Source organism: Peromyscus leucopus, chromosome 18 (assembly GCF_004664715.2).
Source record: "Peromyscus leucopus breed LL Stock chromosome 18, UCI_PerLeu_2.1, whole genome shotgun sequence".
In the NCBI taxonomy this organism is placed as follows: domain Eukaryota; kingdom Metazoa; phylum Chordata; class Mammalia; order Rodentia; family Cricetidae; genus Peromyscus; species Peromyscus leucopus.
In genome coordinates, this window is record NC_051078.1 from 34447486 (window position 1) to 34469844 (window position 22359).

Below are 22359 nucleotides of genomic sequence, written 5' to 3' on the forward strand. Positions count from 1 at the left end.
TAGATCTCCTTTCTTTCTTTCTTTCTTTCTTTCTTTCTTTCTTTCTTTCTTTCTTTCTTTCTTTCTTTCTTTCTTCTCTCTTTCTTTTTTTTTTTTTTTTTTTTTTTTTCTTTCTTTCTTTCTTTCTTTCTTTCTTTCTTTCTTTCTTTCTTTCTTTCTTTCTTTCTTTCCTTCTCTCTCTCTCTTTCTCTGGTAGGGTCTCACTATGCAGCCATGGTTGGCCTGGATCTCACTTTATAGACCGTGCTGGCCTTGACTTCACAGAGATCCACCAGCCTCTGTCTCCCAAATGCAGGCACTGAAAGTGTGTACCCCCATGCTTTGCCACATGCTGAACTCGAATACAATCCTTGTTAGGGAAATAGTTTTAGCAAGGTAAAAACAGAGTATTGGCTGCAAGATTGGTGATGGGCTGAAAGTGTTGAAGGAAGTGGATGTGGTGGCCATGAGCATTGTACCTCGGGGTTGGGATTCAGCTCAGTGGTAGAGCGCTTTGCCTAGCAAGCGCAAAGCTCTGGGTTCAGTCCTCAGCTCCGGGGGGGGGGGGGAGAAAAGAAAAGAAAAGAAATTTGTACCTCATAGACTGCCACCCACAGGGAGGGAGAGGTGTGTGCTCTGGAGCCCATCACAAGATTTTCAGAGGCCATTCTCTGTCCCTGCTTGGGACAAGAATGAGGCAACCTATCCTAAGAGACATAGGAATCCTCTGATGTCTGGCTTTGGCCTGAGAATTCCCATCAGCCTTGCCAAACCTCTTCTGGATTGTACAGTAGTCTAGAAGGCTCCCATCCATTGTTTTCACCCCTTGGCTTCTTGGGGCTGTGGGTTTTTTTTTTTTTTTTTTTTTTGTTTTGTTTTGTTTAACCATGCTTACTTCTTGAATCCTGTCCTGTCCTGGCATCTGTTTTTTTCAAAGGTCTCAGGTGAGCACAATGAACTCACCCTGTTGGGATCCAAGCAGGAGAGAGAAATAGACTCAAGGTGGGATACTCCAGAACCATACAGAGAGCTATAGTTGCTCAGGAGTGGTGAGCAAATGAGTGGGAGCCAGTGCTTCCCCATATTAGGCAAGAAGGAACAAAGGCAAGAAGCAGTGTCTGGAATCTAGAGACTGGGGTGTTGTGGGGGGGGGGGGCTGCTTTTTAGAGCTGGGAAGTTTCCAGAAGGAATATAGCCATATGCAGTTCCCCAGGTGCAGGCGCACCAGCCTTAATCCTTTGGGACTCAGCACTCTCAATCTAACACACACACACACACACACACACCACACACACACACCCCACCCCACCACACCCCCCCCCACACCACACACACCCCACCACCCCACCCCACACCACACACACACACATACACACACACACACACACACACACAACACACACACACACACACACACACACACACACCCCGCCAGTCTTGCTGGTGTTCAACTCAATTGGAAGCTGCAGGGATCATGGGCGTGCTGGCAGCTCATGTGTGCACCCCACGAGTCCCTCCCAGGGAGCACAGGGGGCACCCAGGTAGCAGGGGTAGCTGGGAAGTCAAGTGGAGATGGTGTCCCCAGCCAGAGGACAGCAGCTGGCTTTGGTGTGAGAGCAGCAAGCCGTTTCTCTAGGTTTTGCCGGTAGCGGAAGTAAACAGCAACCGGGCAGACTGAAGAGCAGCTTCCTTCCGAGGGTCTGCTTCAGGGCAGAAGCACATTAGCGAATGGCCTCCCTTCCCTCTACATCTCTTAGTCTCAAACTCCCCCAAGTGGTGGCTTCATCCTCAGGCTAGTCGGTGGATAACCAGATCCCTTCCTGGTGTCGCACACAGTTGCTACATTGTCAGAGTTAGGACAACCACCTCTTCTGTCGCGTTTCTCTTAGGAGTGAGAAAACCTCTCTAGAACACCTCCGAAGATTCTCCTTAGTGGCCACGGTTATGAGAAGGGAATTTCGAACAGACGGTCGGTTCTGTTAGGAAGGAAGGAGCCCTGCTGAACCTGTTCCTTTCTTTCTTTCTGGCAGAGTCCTTTTATGAAGCCCAGGCTGGTCTTGAGTTTATCATTTTCTTGCCTCTGCCTTCCAAGTGCTGGGTTATGGGCACGGACACCGCACCCCACCCAGTTCATTTCATTTCTACATTACAAACTGAATTATTGCTCTAATAATGCACGCATCTGATTACGTCATTCTTTTCTGCTTCAAACCCTTCAATGGCTCCAGTTGCTGTCATGTGATCATACGGTTCCCACTGCTCTGTGACCCCAGTGAAACTGCCCAGCTTCATTTCTCTGTCCACTCTCCATCTGCATTTATAAGAGTCATGCTCTCTGCTCCACTATTCTCTTTGCCAGTTCTCTGTGCCCTCAGTCTAGAGCATTCTCTCTTCGTCTGACTTCCTCAGCTCGTGGGAAATGCCACATGCACATGACATCTCAGGAGCCTTCCCAGGGCCTGCTGTGTGCTCTACGACACCTTGGATTTGTCTGGGTGGTTTCTATTTCAATGACCCGTCTTCCAGTCAGTCTCTCCTTCTGGTCTCTAGGCTGGAAGAAGGAGAAGCCTGTACCTACCAGGAGGCACTGCTGGAGGCCAGGGTCAGTGCTCAGCTTTCAGCATCAGACAGCCTGGCTTTGGCTCTTGGCTTTTTTGTTCTTTCCTAGTGACCCTGGGCAAGTCATTTAACTCCTCTGAGTTTCTCTTTCCCCACCTATTAGCAACAAGCTATTAGGTTCCTAATAGGTGCCATGGAGCACAGAGCCGGCCCTGGGAAGGCTCCTGAGATGTCATGTGCATGTGGCATTTCCTACGAGCTGAGGAAGTCGGAGGAAGAGAGAATGCTCCAGACTGAGGACACAAAGAAAATGAGAGAGGGGAGAGCATGGCGGACCTAATAGGAACCTAACAGCAATAAGCGAATGGATGGGATTTATGATGAGCATCCATCAGGGTGGCTAATATAAAGCACTTAGCAGTGTCTGGCGCGGGGTCATTGCACAGTGAGTCTTTGCGGACTGAATGGTGATATGATATGTAACAGAGCTGAATCTCTCCCACGACTCTGGAAGAGCTACGCTATTCCCTAACACACCTGCTCAGATAGAGGACTGCCGAGGGCAGTCTTTTCTATGTGACTGGAAAGGAAAACGCAGTTGTCTGCTGATCTCCCGACACCTTGATGGACTGCGATGCAGCTCAAATCCGCCATCACAGATTGATCTGTCATGCCAGCCATTAAGCAATACTTACTAAGCAGAAACAGTTTTGAGAGGGTAGCAAGGGACTCAGTTTCCTGCCACAAACACTTTAATCTTGTCCGATTAGTCAACGTATAAACAGCAAATCCATTGGCCTTCACAAGGGAGCTCTCTACAGTGAACTTGGGAGGATGGAGAGCCTTTAGACAGGTGGAGGAGGAAGGGAACGATTACCCAGATAATGGGAGGAAAAGAGAACTGGGGAGCTTAGTCCATGGCTGAGGGTGGCATGCACGTTGATGGGTGACTGCAGGATCTTTTTTTAGCTTTGTGCCTTTCCTGAATCGCTGAGACAGGCTGCTCGAACTCACGAGATCTGCCTGGCTCTGCCTCCCGAGTGCTGGGATTAAAGGCGAGCGCCACCACCGCCCTGCAGGATCTTGAAAGAAGGAAGTCTTGGACATTTTCCTTTGAAAACAAAATGTGAATTACTTTAAGTGAATGTCTTATCTCAGAAGTTTAGAACCAGGAAGAGGTTTTTAAATCCCTTGTTTGAGGAAACTGGAGCTCAGAGAGGTATTTTCATCAACGTCACCTCATTAGTTGACAAGAGGCAAGCATTCCCAGACTCTCTCCTTTGACTGTAAAGCTGTTACCTTGACTCAACCATCTCTTATCTAGTTTAGACAGTTGGACTTCTTAAAGAGACACTGAGGTAATTGAGTGGGGGAAATCTCTGTTTTGTTATGGATGGAGAAGAGTGAAATGATTCAGAGAACAGGACCAAGAAGTGAGGAGGTTGCCGGGACACAAAGCCTCGACCTTCTTACATGTTCTTTTCCTTCTGTAGAGAGCCTAAGCAACGTATTCATACCGATGCATAAATGACCCCAAGCCAAAATCAAGGGCTCCATTCTCAAATGGCTTATGCCAGGAAGGCTTTGTGTAGTCATACGGATTGTCTTAAGAAGATTTAGAAGATTTATCTCTAATCCCATCTGCTACGGAGTCATGCCATAGCCCTGAGAAAAACCACCCCACCCAGGGAACCACACACAACATTCTCAAGGGATAATTCTTAAGATATTTGGGAACAGGTGCCATCACCACCCTCCTCCCACACTTCAGTTATTTAGGCTAAACATAGCTCATTCTTTTGGCTTCTTAGTTCCAGTTTACCCTGGTTGCCCTGCTCTGGATGAGTGGCCATCTGTCCATGTCTATTTCAAGGCACCATGAATGGAACAGAAGATTCCAGTTGTGCAGGAAGCTCAGTACGGTTCCCTCCAACTCAGCACCCCCAGGATTCATGAGGGGTTTCTGTTCATGGAGTCTGAGTAGCAGTTCAGCAGAAAACGTAGCAGTTACTGTCCCATCACGGCCCAGCTCCTCACTCATACTCATAAGGACACTCTTATTCTCTCCAGATCTGAAGCCACAGACTCATTTCTCCATACCTAGCTCTTTTGCACTTATAAAATTTTGTTGTTTTTAGTCCTTTAATCAAATCCATTTTGTTTCTTAAAATGCCTTTTAACCCATCCCCTTCTATTTCCCTACTCACTACCATCTGGAGAGTTGCATTGGTCTTTGGTTCTCCCAGCCCCATGCCGGATGTTCAGATTGATGACCTTCTTTCCACGGACAGCTTGGCAGGGGGATCTAGAACCCTTCACAGGCAAGCACTTCTGACATAGTTTTCTGCCACCTATTTGGGCTTGGGCTAGGGATGTAATCAATGCCCGGATTGTGTTGATCCCTCCTCAGGAGAGAAAAGGAATCTCCACGTCTACTATTGTAACCTTCTCCCTCGGGCTGGCTGTTTCCCACTGGCCTCAGCTTGGCCCCACTGTCTCTCAATGCTGCTCTGATATTTGTGTCGCAGCCTGGACCTTTAGAACTGTGCTTTTTGTCATTTAAGAAGGATGCTAGATCACTTCTCGGCCTTTGGCTAAGATCAAGTGTAAGAAGGATGCTAGAGTCCTTTTCCCATATTCTTTTTGTTGTTGTTGGCTCCTTTTTAAAAATAGGGTCTCATGTTGCCCAAGCTGCCTTGAATTCACTGTGTAGCAGAGGGTGTCCCTGGGCCTATTCTCTTGCCTCTATTTCCCAAATACTGTAAACAGGTATGCACTACCATGCCCAGTTTATAGAGTTTGGAAATCAAACCCAGGGCTCTGAACATGCTAGGCAAGTATTCTATGAACTATATCCTCAGCCCCTACAAGAGAGTTTCACTTATTTCTTTGAAAGCATCCTGTCTGCCTCAAATCCATTCCATATAGAGCCAAACCAGTCCCTTTAAAATACTTTTATTTCCTAAGACTCTTCGACTTAAAAATCTCTAGTAGCATACGGTTCATTTCATCAGGGATGATGAACTCATCTTAACTTTCTCAAAGCTCGTCTTTCTAATTGATGAAGACACTCTTTTCTTCCCTACTCACCAGAGGAGGCATTAGAATCCTTCTCCAGAGCCCTTATTATCAGCTTCCTGAAAGTGGCACAGGAGAGATAAGTCTTGTAATTCTTCAGCCTGCAAAATTACTGGCAAAGGTTGGGTTTTGATGGTCCTGTCTCTCTGAGTATGCTTACATAGTAAATCACTTCCTGCTGGTCCATACATATATAGGCCCTGCTTCCTGAAATGGACTGTGAGTTCCATTTATGTTTTTGCTTTATGGTTTTTTTTTTTATTACTATGAAATGACTGGATTCTGCTCACAGACACAGTTTGTAGGTGTTCTCTGGTCAAAGAGGAGATGTTGGAGGTTGGGCTGGAGCTGGTAGCAGCACAAAGCAAGGCCCGGAGGAGAATCAAGGTCCAGAGAGCATGGCAAGGTCGTGGACAAGGAGAGCCTAGGATGGAGAAGCACAGTGTGGGTTGAAACTGGGATGCCGAGTGCGAGTTGGAACAGGGCAGACGAGAGCGTTCAGAGCTGAGGTTGGAGCAATAAATGCTTCTGGGAGCTGTCAGAGTTGCCTCTGTACAGGATCAGCCATTAAAACAGAACTCTGTGTGTAATCGGCATTAATGCACAGAGAAGCAAAAGCGTAAATCAAGGGAAGACCGCCTAATCCTGTGTTGAAATGTCGTATTAACAAGAAATTTCTATGGTTTCCTCCATCTTCTACATCCAGTTTTATATTCAAATACCAGCTTGGCAACTCTCCCTTAAACTACTGGGGTCTCTTGAGGTATCTTTAATGTTGAACTTAAGCCAGTCTGGAAAAGATCTCCTTCACTACCCGTGCTGGTAATATAGCACAGCTTAGAAAGGTAGCAGGGAGACAGAAAGGCACCACCTGGGGACGTCTGCCGATGAGAGCCACCTGAAGCCCGGGATTCCCGCCTGCTCCCACTAAGTCTGAGGGGCAACCTTCTCGCCCCAGCTGCAAAAATGAACAGCAAGTAGCAAGCTCAATGGCTCCCCTTGGGTTTGGTTTTTGGCATGGCAGGAACACGGGCCTTCTGACGAGGCGTTCGTTTGTGGAGTTAGAGCAATGGGCAAGGAGAGGAATACTAAAAAAGCCAGGTGCTAGGAGCACGGGCAGCTTGCACTTGCCCAAGTGAGTGGAAACAGTTGACTCATACACGCCCAGGAACAGAGGCGTATTTGCTTGTGTGCCATGAATCATCTAATGAGGAAGGCAAGCCACCAACTCCAATTAACCTTGTAGATGAAAACAAATCTGAGTATTGTTGATCAGGAGCGACTGAAATTGATCTGTACTGCTGCATGCCCTGATAGCTGGATGACTGCATCAGAAATGAAAAACCTGGGGGGTAGGGGGAGGAAGCTCCTTTCTTTGCAGCACGCAGCTCCACCCACGTGGTGTCCCTGTCGGGCGGTGGAGGGATTCTAGACTGAGCTGGAGGGTTTTAGACCATCCATGCTGCCTTCCAGCATCTCTGTTCGCAGGCTTTAGACGGAGAGGGATATTTATAGTTCTTTGTATTTGAGAAGAGCCGTTCACTCCTACTACTGGCTTGCAGAATTTTAAGTGCTAGGGTAGCCAACGGCTGATGATTATTGTTCAGGCTGGCAGTGGGCATCTGTTGGGTTTTAGAAATTCAGGATGGGTGCCACCATTCCCTTACCCATGGGGCCTGCTTTCTGTTCCTTGAGGATGAGGCTTGCCTCCCCTCTTGGAGATAATCTGATTTTCCCAAGACAAGGAGTAGGCGGAGAGCCACAATATCCACGAGGTCCTCCCCTGTGTTCTCAGTCATGTTTGGTTTTGGTTTTATTTTGATTTTTTGGTTTTCTGAGACAGGGACTCCATGTGGTCAAGGGTGGCCTGGAACTCACTATGGAACCCAGGCTGGCCTCAAACTTAGGTTCTTCCTGGCTCTGCCTCTAAACTATGAGATCAGAGAAGTACCCCACCACATCTGGTTCATGTTTACTATTGACCAGAAAGGCTAAGAGACTGAAAAATAGTAAACTCACTCCATCTGCCATAATGTTCCAGAAAATGAAGCTGGGTGTTCAGACAAGACCCAGCTCTCGGGGTCAGGCTGTGCTGGCTCTCCAGCCGTCTCTGTGTGTGAGATCTCTGAGTCTGTTCCTTTGGTTTTGCTATATGCTTTCAACCCTCCTTTCAAAAGAGGTTGAAGTTACCAAGAGACTGTTTGCCACCTGCGATCAGAGAACTTTCTTTCATGCAGATCAGCATCTGCCAGAGTCTCTTTGTAAAAGGAATCATCGTCGGCCCAATAGGTTTGTTACAGGAATGTTGGTTCAGAAAACTCTCGTGTCTTTTTTAAGGCTCATTACTTAACCCCATATCTTGCCTTCCCCATCTTCTTCTGCCTTGAAGCGCCTCTTATGATTAATTTGTTGTTCATTTTAACTCCTGTGTCTAATATCCTCAGTGGATAATAAATGGGTGATGTATTATCTACAACCCTGATTGTCCAAAAATATAATTCACTCTGTCAAGTCTCCTTGGATAGAAAGTTTTTAGGTTTTTTTGTTGTTGTTGTTTTGTTTTGTTATATGTGAAATCTATGTATTTGGCTATCAGTATTTAAGAACAAAGGTAATGGTTTTAGAAGTACAAAAAAACAGTAAAATATGAAGAATAATGAAGGAAAGGTGATAGGTCGTGAGTAGAGCCTTGGTATAAATGGAACTCCCTTACAAAATAGACCATGGGTGCTACTTCTGCTCTGTCTACATGTAATAGACCGTGGGTGCTACTTCCGCTCTGTCTACATGTAATAGACTTGGGTGCTGCTTCCGCTCTGTCTGCATGTAAGGTTACAGTGGAGAGGGAGATGGGTCCTCACACAGTCTGCTGCTGCCTTTATTCACTGTGATCTTCAGCTTCCCAACCTCTAGAACTCGGAGACATCATATTCTGCTGTATAGTAGCCATCTAGCCTAGAATACTTTCCTTTTTTTAAAATTTACTTTTATTTACGTCTCTCTGTGTGTGACTGCTTGTCTGTGCACCACACGTGTGCAGGGACCCGTGGAGGCCAGAAGAGGGTGTTCCTCTGGATCTGAGTTACAAATGGTTCCGAGCCGTCTGAAATTGGTGCTGGGAACTGAGCCCTGGTCCTCTGCCAGAGCAATGAGTGCTCTTAACTGCTGAGCCATCTTGCCAGCCCATAGAATATTTTCTTAATAGCACACAGATAGACTGAAAACCATCCTAAGTACATGGATATAATGAAAAGAGACGTGGACTGTGGATATAACAACGATAACTGACTCTGTGGAGCTCCAGCTAAATAATAGGCCACGTTCTGTTTCCTACATACAATTAATTCAGCCCTAACTATCTGACTAGGTATATATTATTAACATAAGTAACACCCATAATTAACCCAACAGATGGCTTACACTTAATGTCAATTCAAAGTTGGGTTATTAAAGCTTTTATTTGAACTGACACATTTAATGTTTACATCAAAGCAACAATGAAAAGTGTGTGTGTGTGTGTGTGTGCGCGCGCGCGCGCTAATACTGCTCTGGTGTTTTTCATTTTATGAAATAAATATCTAAAATGAAGCCTTGTCTTGTACCTAGAAGTTCATCTGAAATTTGGTGTCAAGCCCTAAAATATGAAAAATGTTGTTTTTATGCTTTGCTCCATAAATATTAAAAAGATTTTAAGCTAGCAGAAAAAAAAGTTTTGCTTAATTGCTTATTCATATTCCTGATTTGTAAACTGAAAACGCAGTGTTATTCAGTACTTCTCTGAAGATATTTTATGGAACGCTGGAGTGGTGTTTTATAGCTTGAAAATAATTCCAGGGCTCAGCTGGCCAGTTTCAACAAAATGAGCAGTCACAAAAGCCATCCAATAGTCATGTGTGCTAACGACCTTTACCTTGTTTCATTTTGCAAATAAGTTTAAAGATTTTATTTTTAAGTGTGTGTGTGTGTGTGTGTGTGTGTGTGTGTGTGTGTGTGTGTGTGTGTTGTGTGGTAGTTTGAAAGAAAATGGCCCCCAAAGGGAGTGGTACTATAAGGAGGTGTGATCTTGTTGGAGGAAGTGTGTCACTGTGGGGCGGGCTTTGAGGTCTCTTTTTTCAAGCTTCCCTCAGTGTGACTGTCAGTTGACTTCCTGTTGCCTGCAAGATGTAGGACTTTCAGCTCCAGCACCACATCTGCCTGCACACTGCCATGCTCCCCTTTGTTATCATAATGGACTGAACCTCTGAAAGTATAAGTGAGTCCCCTCAATTAAATGTTTTCTTTATCAGAGTTGCCGTGGTCATAGTATCTCTTCACTGCAATAGTAATCCCTAACTAAGACAGTGTGTGTGTGTGTGTGTGTGTGTGTGTGTGTGTGTGTGTGTGTGTAAGTACAGGTGCCTGACAAGGCCAAAAGAGGACAATGGCCCTTAAGACACAGAACTTGGGTCCTTTGCAAGAACAGCGCCTGCTCTTAACTACTGAGCCATGTCTCCAGGTCCCGTGTATAGCATTCAAAATGAGCATTAAAAAACAAAAGAACAACACATTTTTTGTGATTTTTTTTTTAATGTATGGACTGTCTATCTCTTTGACATACCCTCCTGGCATGCTTCACCACAATCAGCAAGAGATTTAAAGGGGATCCCATTCATCACCCACAGCATCATTTCTTGACTTGTTTTCCTCACTCTTCCCCTCTATAACGATCTCAATCTTGATGCCCTTCTAAGGCCTCTTCCTCTCTTGACGGGCTCAACTCCCCACCAAATTCTTGCATGCCCCCTACCCTTTAGAATCTTTACATCATTTTAAACTTCTTTCAAGAAAGCCCTGCCGTGTTCCTCATTCTAAGACACAGGCTATTTCAGCTGTGGTTAGCTGGACCATGATGTGACTATCAAGTGGAGAGAGACACTATCTATATGCACTTTGAAGTTTTCATGGAGGGTACATGTCAGAAAGAGGCGAATTAGTTATTGATAGATAAATGATACCTTGAATCCTTGTTTGAAAAAGATGTACTGGGGCCATTTCTGTTGATAAAATCAGGCATCTTTTGAAGATTTGCCATCATATTAGCATAAAAAAAGCCCCGAGAAGTTATTGAGAAACAAAGGATTCCATTTCTCTCATTTCATTTCATATTTCCCCAAACGGATCTCAGAACAAATCCTTTTGATCATCCCCTCTATCATCTAATATACAAAAGCACCCGTGGAACACAGTTTGAGGAAAATGCCTTTAAATAGTAAAAGAGATAACAAAAATAATGGAAGGTAGCTATCAAATACGCAAGTGGCTGGCTGGCTGGTTTCCTGGGGACAGCAGCAGTCTGAACGTGCTCTAGATTTTCCATATGCCATGCAAGTACTGGCATTTCCCCTTCGTCTTAGAGTTGTGACAGGAGGGAGCAGGTACCAAGGCCACTGACCAAGTGTGGGGTTATATTGAAAGAAGCCACTCCAGTAACTTTAGATAGCAGTTGTCCTTGGGTTGGGTTTTCCTAAGGCATTTTGTGTTACTTTATCTCAGGTGTCTTGATTTGCTTTGGACATTAGGTGGTGCCCTGAACTAATACGGCTATTAATTAATTGACTGTTGCCTGAGTATAATAGCACATGGTGGAAAGGGTGTGATTAGGGTAAACAGACTTGTCCATAGCTAGTGTGTGTGAGCAAGCGCTCACATGGCTGTAGTGGGAAAGAATGAGACACCATGCTTAGAGCTACATGTGCTCATGTAGCATTCAAAACCTCACACAGATTCACGATTAGGGGCAACAACCATTGAATAATTTGTACACTCCGAAGTTTCAGGTGGACCTGATAAGATTGGGGATCTTCCAAAAGATTGCTCATCAACAGAAAGATAGCCTATAAAACGATTTTAGGTCATAAATGAAGCATTGAAAATTTTGGTTATTGGTGTCTAATTTCCTTTGCAGTATCGGTATATGAGTTGATGCTAGGTGTCAAGATTCAAATCCATCTATCTCTCAGTTTGGAATTTTGTCATTTTTTTTTTTTTTGCCTTTTGGCTAAGATCAAGTTTAGAGTTTGAAATTTATAATTTGTTCAAAGTTTATCTCAACATAAACTAGCATTTCTAACTAAATATATTAAACTTGCAGAAAAAAATATATGTGCCTAAAAATTTCAGTTGTTATATTCAAAAGCAGTAATCATTATCCACAGAACATTTCCAATTCTCCATCTGGACAAAGCTAATGTTGCATGTTCCTCATACTAAGTTTGGCTAAGGAAATATGAAAGGAAAAACCACATGGCTTATAGGCAAAAATCTTAAGGACAACCACATAGTTTTCCATAGAGTGAGTAAAAAATTAAAAATCACCATTTCATGTCATCTAGGCTTGGGAATGCTTGTTACTGTAGTTTTGGCTAACTTGTTCTGACTGGTTTATTGCAATGGAACATTGAAAGTCCATTGCATGGTAAAAAATTAGACAATAAGAAAACATACAGATGACATGTTAGATGTGCATTTAAAATATTGCTCAATCACCGGAAAAAATGTATGAAACAGGATTGTCTTGGGGGCATATTGGACCTTCAGAACTTTAAAACTGGGGGAAAATCATTGAAAAGAGAATATTTAGTATGAGTCTATTGAACAGATGAATAGCTGTGCAAAGTGTGACATCTTCACACCATGGAATATTACTCAGCCTTAGGAAGAAAGGACACATTGACATATGTCGTAGCATATGAAGACATTATGCTATGTGAACTAAGTCAGTCACAAAAATGTAAATACTGTGTAGTGGAATTGCTTAGAACAGTCAAAGTCATAGCAGCAGAAGACAGACCTGTCAATGTCAGAATCTAGGAGAGAGGGGATGTGGAGTATTTATTGGGTATGAAATTTCAGTTGTACAAGATCATAAAGAAATGCAGAGATGGGTACGTGTTCAGAGCTGAGCACTCAGGTTGTATGTGTTCGGGAAACAATAAAAATTATAGAATAAGAGGTCATGAATTTGAGAGGGATGGGGGTATAGGAGGAAATGGAGGGAGGAGAGGAAGGGAGAAATTATGCGAATACTGTGGTCATATATGAAATTCTGGACAAAAAAGGTATGGAGATGAGTGACAAGGATAGATGCACAATATACTTGTAAGTACATGAACTACCACTGAACTGCTTACATTAAAATAGGTAAGATGGCAACTTTTATGTTATGTGCGTTTTGCCAAGATAAAAAATGGGGGGGACGTTTTTGTGAGAGGAGACCCAATACTCCATTTCCCTCTTAGAAGGTAAATCATGCTCTCTTTCTGAGCTTGAAGGGGACCTCGAGTCTCTCCTTTGAGACACGGAGAAAGCCAGTGATTCCTGTGTCTAGGATGACCCTCACTTTGTCTGCAAGAGGCCACCTGATGGTCAGATGGGAGCCAACCTCATTCAACCGCTATCTCTAAGCAAAGCTGTGCTCTGGAAGTTGTGGGGTTTATGTTGCAGTTTGAGGAAACAATACATCCCTTTCTGCTTCTCCCTGTGGAAACAAGAGATCTGGTCTTAGCACAGATAAACCATCAGTACACCACAGAGAGAGGATTCCAACTGACAAAATCACACAGGACCCTAGCCTCCAGAACGTGGCTGGTGATGTGGCTCATTCGTAACTGCTTGCCCCTCAGGCATATACCTGGACTTGATCCTCAGTCCCAGTCAATAAAGAAGTACATAAATAAAAGCTCCCAATTCCCAAGGAAATAGCCTGTGGAGCATCCAGCTTCCTGCGCACATGTCTTCATCTCTCAAGACAAGGTGGCACCTGTGACCCCTCGCCTGCTCTCCTTGATCACAAAAGAAGGTGACGGGAAGGAAAGCTCACCACAGGGAGCTCTTCTCTGAGACTGCAATCTTCCCAACAGGGTAGGAAAGAGTACAATTATCTGCAAAGACTGCAATTAGCAATGTCAGCTTTAACCTTTGTTCCTCTGTGAGAGTCCAAGGCACCATGTCGTCACCTAAGACCTACTGCTCTGTCTATGACAAAGGTTTTGTCGCTCTGTGTGGAAGTCAGGACTTCCTCCACGCCATGCCTGTGCTCCCAGAGGACTCAGCTCATTCCAAGAGCAGCGTGCAACGCCGCCGCCGGAAGGAAACAGGAGTCTGTGGCACTGTTGTTTAGCTGTTACCAAATCAGTCCCCTTTGGACTGCCTCTCAAAGAATCCACTGCCAGACTGTGATGAGCACGCCACGTCTACAGTTCATGAGGAAAATGTGGGGAACATTCACCCAGAGCTGAGCAGTGGAGCAAAAACTCCAAAACACAGGTGAGAAAATCCACCTGCCTCCCATGCTCAGGTAAATGGTGACGGTCGGGGGTACATCGACACACACATGCACATGCACAAAGGTGCACGCGAGTGTGAGGGTTGAACTGGGAAAGCTTCCTACAGGGCAACAATACAGCAGCCTGGAGCATTTGTGTGTCCGGGCAGAAGCAGAATCCACATTTTTGCAATGCTTCTTTTTTTTTTTTTTTTTAAACTCAGGATTCACAGTCAACTGCCATTTTGTTTAAAGCATCTGTTCTGCGAGCCAAAGGGGGAGGGAACACACACCACCAGTTAAGTGCTTGGAGAAGGAGCTCTGGAGAAACGCTCCTCACTTAACTCCCCTTAGCTCTGTGAGTGATTACAGGGTTTGGGCTATTTCTGGCCACATCTCCTTGTCTTACGAAAAGTGGAAGTCAAGTCATTAAGGAGCATGGGCATCTGTGCATTTAGTAATTTGCCTTGAGTCAGAAAGTCTAGACACTCCCCTGGGGATGGGAAACAGGCAGTATGTTTCTATGCCCTTCAAGTCTCTTTTGTAACCCAAAAGGCATTAAGCAACCAGATCTTGAAGTAAATGGGCTCTGGAGCTCCTGGCTTGGACATGGGAAGCGCAGGGAGAGTGCACTGAGCTGGAAACTCACTGCAGCCAGTTCTACCCTGGGTGAGTGATACCCAGCCAGAGCCACTGGTCAGGCAGAGCTCAGTCCCATCCAAATGCCATTGATTTCCTACCAGAACATCCTGAGAATTTGACTTAAGCCTTGGTTCCTTTTGCTGTACACCACAATCGGAAGAACTCATATTTACTGGGATTGCCAGGTGCTGGGCATGGGTGCCAGGCATACGACCCCTGATTCACTTGTACCTCGTAGTAACGCTCTGGGGTAGGTGGATAACACTGGCATGCTTCAGTGATTCTAAGATGTCCATTGCTTTGTTTTGTTTTCTTTTAATATTTACCATTTCCAGGTATATCGCAGAATTGATGAAGAAGTGTGTAAGTCATGGCAAATTGCACGCTTTCAAGCCTTCCTCAATGGCACGTAAGTTGGTGGTGTGCTACATTCAGTGAGGAAACAGGCTTGGGTGGATTAAATAACTCACCAACTAGAAAGTGGCAGAGCTGGAATTGGAATCTACGTAATTTCTAGAGTGGACTTTCTTGAAAGGATTCAGACTTACTGGATTTGATCATGAAACTCATTCTTTTGCATACTTATAGTGGGTAGCCATTCCAGCTTTGACCTGGAAGTTCCAACCCCCATTGAGGCTTTGGTAACTGTCACGCCTACAAGGCAGGGCTAAGAGAGGACCCTGAAGACCTGAGATCTGGATGCGTGGGCTCTTTTGGTTCCTGGACCCTGGACGCTGGAGGTAGACCGAGCAGAGTTCTCCAGAGAACACCGCTGGATTGTGACACACCTTTCCCAGACTCTGCAACTTACCTATCCCTTCACTGGTAAGTTACGCCACTAAATAAACCTCCCTTTTAACTACGTGGAGTGGCCTTAATAATTTCACCAATACACACTTGCTATATTCCAGTTACAAAGGCAGAGGAGGCAGGGCTTGCAAACCGACTAGGTTTGCAATCCAGTTCGTCCGTGTGACTGCAGGCAAGCCTTACCTTCCTGGACCTCAGCTTCTGCAATCTGTTAAATGGTGACAATAACAACAGTAACTAACCCACAGGATTATAATGGGAACTGAACAAGTTTGTACACATAAAGCCCTTAAAAATCATGTCTGACGTATCTGGAAATTTTCCTTTAACATTTAGCTATGATCGACTTCCATGTGTCTTAGAGAAAGGCCACTAGAAAAAAACGTATAACAAAAGAATGTGTTAAATAACACGTCTCATTGGCCCTAAAATTATCTGGATGCCAGTAGAGGTGTCTTCGCTATACTTTTGGAAATTTAATTTTATTCGATTTCTTCAAAACCAAGAGATGACGTCAAATGAAATGGAAGACTATTCTGAGAGGAAATGGCTAACAGAGGTGACCGGTGGGGACAGGAGGAAGAGACCCCGGAGCAGTGAAATCTGGGGCTGCCTTGGGCAAAGGGTTTGTTTGAGGAGGTGGGAATAACAAGGGGTTATGCAAAGGTTGGCCTGCGTGGCTGGAAGTTTCTCTGGTCCTGCCCGGCCCTGCAGTGGGATGAATCTCTCCCACCCGCTGTGGGCAGCCGCTTATAAAACAATCACTCAGAGGCTTATATTAATTACCAACTGTATGGCCTATGGGTCAGGCTTCTTGCTAGCTAACTCTTATAACTTAACCCATTCTATTCATCTATATGCTGCCACGTGGCCATGGTGGCCACCGGACTGCTGGCATCTTGTTGCTCCTCGGGCTGCGGGCTGGCGTCTCTTCTGACTCCACCCTTCTTCATCTCGTCTTCAGTCTGAATGGACCGCCTAACCTTTTCCTGCCCTGCCATAGGCCAACGCAGCTTTATTTATCAACCAATCAGAGCAACACATATTCACAGAGTACAGAAAAGACATCCCACAGCAGGCCTGAGCAGTTGAGAAAGCTGTGCCCCAAGAAACAGCAGCAGAACGGGGACCAGAATAGAAACGTAGTTTTCAATCTCCAGGAATCTCCTGATTCCTTCTGAAACTGTGGAATGAATGTGGTCGGTCACAGCCAGTGTCTGTGAAATACAGAAGGAGAGGCGAGAAGCAGGTGGACACAAGGGAGGACGTAGGACAGCACCAGAGTGTACGTAAGAAGTACAAAGATTGTTTCATGGAATTCGGATTTCAGTTGGGCGAGTAGAGATAAGAGGTGTCATGGATTGTGAGGAAAAGTGAATTTCTATTGGTTTTACAACAAACGTTTGAAAACTGAAGCATTAAAACAAAGAGGAGATTAGGTCCTGGCTGAAAATAGATGCAGACAACACATTTAAAGTGACACGTTTTACATTAACAATCGTATCTGTTGCCTTACTGCTGTGACTAAATGCCTGGTCTGGCATCTCTCTTGAGGGCATGCGGTCCAGGATGGTGGTGGGAGTGTGAGGCAGGTAGTCCATGATGGTGGGAGTGTGAGGCATGGGGTCCATGATGGTGGTGGGGGTGTGAGGCATGGGGTCCATGATGGTGGTGGGAGTGTGAGGCGGGAAGTCCATGATGGTGGTGGGGGTGTGAGGCATGGGGTCCATGATGGTGGTGGGGGTGTGAGGCATGGGGTCCATGATGATGGTGGGAGTGTGAGGCATGGGGTCCATGATGGTGGTGGGGGTGTGAGGCGGGAAGTCCATGATGGTGGTGGGGGTGTGAGGCATGTGGTCCATGATGGTGGTGGGAGTGTGAGACATGGGGTCCATGATGGTGGTGGGAGTGTGAGGCGGGAAGTCCATGATGGTGGTGGGGGTGTGAGGCAGGCCGTCCTATGGTATCCACAGTCAGAAAGTAAGGAGCAATGAATGCTAGCATTCAGCCTGCCGTCTCCTCTGTCTCCATTTTATTTAGGCCAGGACTCCAGCTCCTGGTTTCACTACATTCTGTTCGACCTTGCCGGAAACACCCTCACGGACATGCACAGAGGTGTGTTTCCTGAACTATTCTAAAATCCAGTCAAGTTGGCAAGAAAGATTTGCCACGACAGCAAGCAAAGACCCCCATCTACTCGGTATAGGCTCTCAGACACGCCTTTAGACCCTGACAGATGTTTCTGCTTCTCTGTGTCTTCTAGCCTCGAGACTGCTTCCCCACCCTCACCCTGTGCCTCTCCTTGACTCAACCACTTTGCCTTAAACACAGCTCCCGGCCCTCCCTCCCACATCCTTCCAGATGCCTTGCCCTAAGCCTGGCCTTCACTGGGATAAGAGCCAGCTGAAAACTCCACACAGGATGCCTGGTCACCTTGGGAAGCCAAGCTGTCCCCTAAGGTCTTTGCATTATTGACAGGATAAATAACAAAGAGTGGCCAAGTCGCGGGCAAGTCACACTCCGCGGTACTCATACAACTCAAGCCGACTCGGGACCTGACTGAGCAGTTTGATTTCACACTCAGGTCAAGACTCAGGTGGAGGAGAGGATCCCACCTAGCAAGCTCCCTTCTCGCTTCCCCATAAAGACCCAGGGTGACTAAGGAATGCCTGCCTGTGTTTTCAGGGGAGTGACTGCTGCAGGTGAGCTCTAGAAACCCACAAGGACATGTCAGGAAGCTCTAAGCCACAGAGATGGGTGGTCTACAGACACAGTGCACTGCAGCAGAGTCCTTGGTTTCCTGCTCTTGCATCTCCGGGCACAGGGAAGCAGGGAAGTCCAGGCCCTTGCCATCAGCACCAGAGACTTGAAACTCCATCTGTCTACGCAAATGCTTTGCTCCACAGGAGGAACACACAGTGAGTCTCCAAACACCAGTGCCCGGTTTGCTGTAGCACCGCGCCATATCAGTGGGACAGAACCATCGCTAGATTCCATCTTGCCCCAGGGTCAGTAAGTAGACTTTTCATCACAGCAGCTGCTATCAGAATCCCAGCGCCATCCGGGCTCTCCTCATGCAGCCCAATGACATGGCCCTCTGCAAAGCACAGCCTCGGGCTCATGGTTCCCACTGTGTCTCTGGGGTCGAGGACAGGTGGCTTCCACAGCAGGTGTCTCTGGCATTTGCAAAACTATGGCACAGCAGGATGGTACTGGTATAAAACTGTACAGATGAATGGAACAGCATGGAGTACCCAGAAGTTAATCTGCATACATATGGCCAAGGGATTTTCAACAAAGGCACCAAGAAGACGCATGGAAGAAAGGGCAGTCTCTTGGATAGGTGATAATGGGGCACTAGATATACATCCACCAAAGAACAAAACTCGATTACTACCCCTCTACATATACTGTTATGTGATATTTTGATCATATTCAGACAATAAAGTTTACTTTGAATCAGAAGGCAGAGCTAGCTACTAGCTGACCAAAATTAACCATAGAGGTTTTGGAGGACTAAGGACAGATAGAGAGACAGGAAGTAGTAGGGTAGGGCTTAGAGAGGATCTCAGCCCTTTTGGATGGAGGAACAGATGAGATAGGAGGTCACTGTTCGCTACCTCCATCACTTCTCTGATCATTTAGGTTCTTACCCCAATATCTGACTCCCGATTTTTTTATTGATAATAATTAGATAAATGCAACAATATTTAAAAAAAACACACACAACTCAAAGTGGATCAAAGACTATTAGATCGAGACTAAGAAGCCCCTAGAAAATATAGGGGAAATGCTGGAAGCCATCAGTACAGGAGCAGGACGACCCCCCTCCCCCATCAGTCATGTGCAGTTAAAGCGAGAATATGCAAACAGAATTGCATCCAACAGAGAAGCTTCTGCTCCATAAACAAAATCATGAGTAGAATGAAGAGACAAGTGGAACAGGAGAAAATATCAGCAAACCATCCACCCAGGAAAAGATCAATATTCAGAATATATAATTATCTGATTTAAACGCTGGGCAAGTGATCTCAATCTCATTCGTGTTTCAAAAGAAGACATAGAAATAGGCAAGAAGGACATGAAAGAAAAATACTCATTATCACTAGGCATCGGGGAAATGCAAATCAAGGCCACTGTGATGTACTAATTTCACCCTAATTAGAACTGCTATTATCAAAAAGTCAAGAACAAAAAAATAACAAATGCTGGTAGGGATCTAGAGAGAGGGCAGCTGGTATGTACTGTTGGTGGGGATGCACATTAGTACAGTTGTTACGGCACACAGTGTGGAAGTTCTTCCCCAAACTGAAAAGAGCCTACTGTGTGACCCAGCCATCCCATTATTGGTCATATACCCAAAGGAAATAAAACTGGTAAGTCTAAGAGATCTTTGGGCTCACAAGTTAATTGTAGTTCTATCCATACTAGCCAAGACATGGAATTTTCCAAAGTGTCTATCAACAGAAGAACAAATAAGACAGGGTAAGTATACACCACATATATATATACATTTTTAAAATTAAATATTTTGATTTGCAGCAATATGGATGGAATCAGAGGGCATCACGTTTAGTGAAATAAGCCAGGCAAAGAAGACAAGCACTGAGTGGTAGAGGCTGAAAAAACAAGATGACTACGTAGAAAAAGAGAATTATTACTAGACAAGGAGCGAGAGAAGGCAGAGGGAAGATGAAGAGAGACTAAGTAGCATGCACCAGCACACAGCTAGATGGGAGGGATCAAATCTGGTGCACAGTAGGGTAACCATAGTCTACAAATTATATTTCAAAGGAACTAGAAGGGTTTGAAGAGGTAGAAATGATAATTACCCTGATTTAATTAGTATAAACTGCATAGTGCACCAAATTCTATACTCTACAAATATGTATTATAAAATAGTATATCCATATGTATAATATAGATGGATGTAATATATATATCCACTTAAATAGACTTCAGTAAAAAGGAGTCTGGTGGGAGTGGATTCTAAAGGAAGATCTTTCTTTCAGACTGGGAGGGGTAAAAGAGAGTAGATCTAACTCCCTTTCTATTTGAAGTGACCAGTGATAAGCATTAGGTCTGACTCAAATTAGCACCATTTCAAAATGTTTACATGCATGCAGTTTACAGCAGAACATGGGAGCAAACACCTGCTCAAGTCTGAGAGGCCCCTTCTCTGGAAACATCAAATGTGGCCAGGGCAATGTATTAAGTGACTTGGGGAAAGATAAAGATACTTGGTTTGGTACCAGCTGCATGATTTAAGCTACATGAGCCTGTGTGTGTGTGTGTGTGTGTGTGTGTGTGTGTGTGTGTGTGTGTGTGGTCAATTCAATGTCAATGTAAAAAAAGCATCTGAAACTCGTTGGTAAATAAAACATGGAAGCTCCCAGAGGGAGAGAAAGAAGAGCTCATTACCATGGTGAAGTAGAAGTCAGTTTGCCTTGAAAATAGTGAATGAGGGAGTCTGAGTGCTGAGGCGGCAGTCATTAGGTCCTGAAGGATGAAGATTTGAAAGCAAGGCCATGGCTGACCACCAGAATGCAGTCAGAAGGTTTCTCGGATCCCTCCTGGCCCCCCAGTGTACCTGCAGCCACTTATAAAATAATCACTCAGAGGCTCATATTAATTATAACTGCTCGGCCATTAGCTCAGGCTTATTATTGACTAGCTCTTACACTTAAATTAACCCATAATTCTTATCTATGTTTACCCACATGGCTTGGTACCTTTTCTCAGTTCTGCCTTGTCATCTTGCTACCTCTGTGTCTGGTTGGTGACTCCTGACTCTGCCTTTCCTCTTCCCAGAATTCTCCTTGTCTGCTTATCTCGCCTATACTTCCTGCCTGGCTACTGGCCAATCAGCATTTTATTAAACCAGTGTACAAGAGCATTATCCCATAGCACCTGAAGTTCATTACCAGGACTGTGATGGTCCAGGAGGGGAACGTGGAAGGTGTGTACAGAACCCGAAACAGAATTCTCACTGCTGATGGACTTACCGAAATCATAAAGCCATGGCGCTTCTATGAGAAGCCCTGCCACGATCGCCAGCAGGAGAGCTACAAAACATGCTGGAGGATCTACACCATGGACATGGCTTGGAAAATTAACTTCTTGATGCAAAAGAACCGGGCAGATCCACGGCAGGGCTGCTAAGGCCTGTGGATAGAAGGCCACATTAATTCTATGTCTAACTCTTTATCCAACCCCAATTTCTGTTACCTGTCTGTACAATAAACTCAATCACATGTGAGAAAAGGGGAAAAAAAAAAGAAAATGGTGAATGAAGTACTGGTGTTTGGGCTGCATGTAGTGGTACATGTCTATGAGCCTCATACTTGAGAGGCTGAAGCAGGGGGATGACAAATTTGATGCTAGCCTGAGCTACACTGTGAGACTTGTCAAAAAAAAAAAAAAACCCACAAAACTAAACCATGAACAGATTCAAAAATAATTTACTAGAATTCTCTCAAGACGAAAGAAAGCACTAAAAATGGCATCACTGATTATGACAAAGACTTCACACACAGGATTCTCAGAGTTGAGTCTGGGATCATAACTTTGTAGTAGAGTATTTGCCCAGTGGTGAGGTTGTGAGCTCCTGGGCTCAATCTCTAGCACCACAAAAGAGAAACGCACACATACCAGAGGAATGGGGATTGGGGGAACAAGAGAAAATGTGGGCCTGTGATGTGTAGAGTCTAGGAGGCTGAGAAAAGAGGATAGCAAATTTGAAGTCACCTTGAGCTACATACGCAATGAGACCCCCTGTCTTTAAAAAAAATAAATTGAAATAGGCTGGACATGGTGGCGTATGGCTATAATCCTAGCACTAGGGAGGTCGAGGAAGGAGGATTAAGAGTTCAAGATTATCCTCAGCTATGTAGCAAATATGAAACCAGTCTGAGCTACACGAGACTCTGACTCCAAGAATAAAACAACAAATAATAAACAAAATCCCCATGCCAACATTTAAAATACAG

General features: G+C 45.0%; 1 pseudogene; it reads left to right on the top strand.

Annotated features, from left to right (window-relative positions):
* Positions 1-18459: 18459 nt before the first annotated feature.
* Positions 18460-21532, top strand: LOC114681936 (annotated as a pseudogene).
* The last annotated feature ends 827 nt before the right edge of the window (positions 21533-22359 follow it).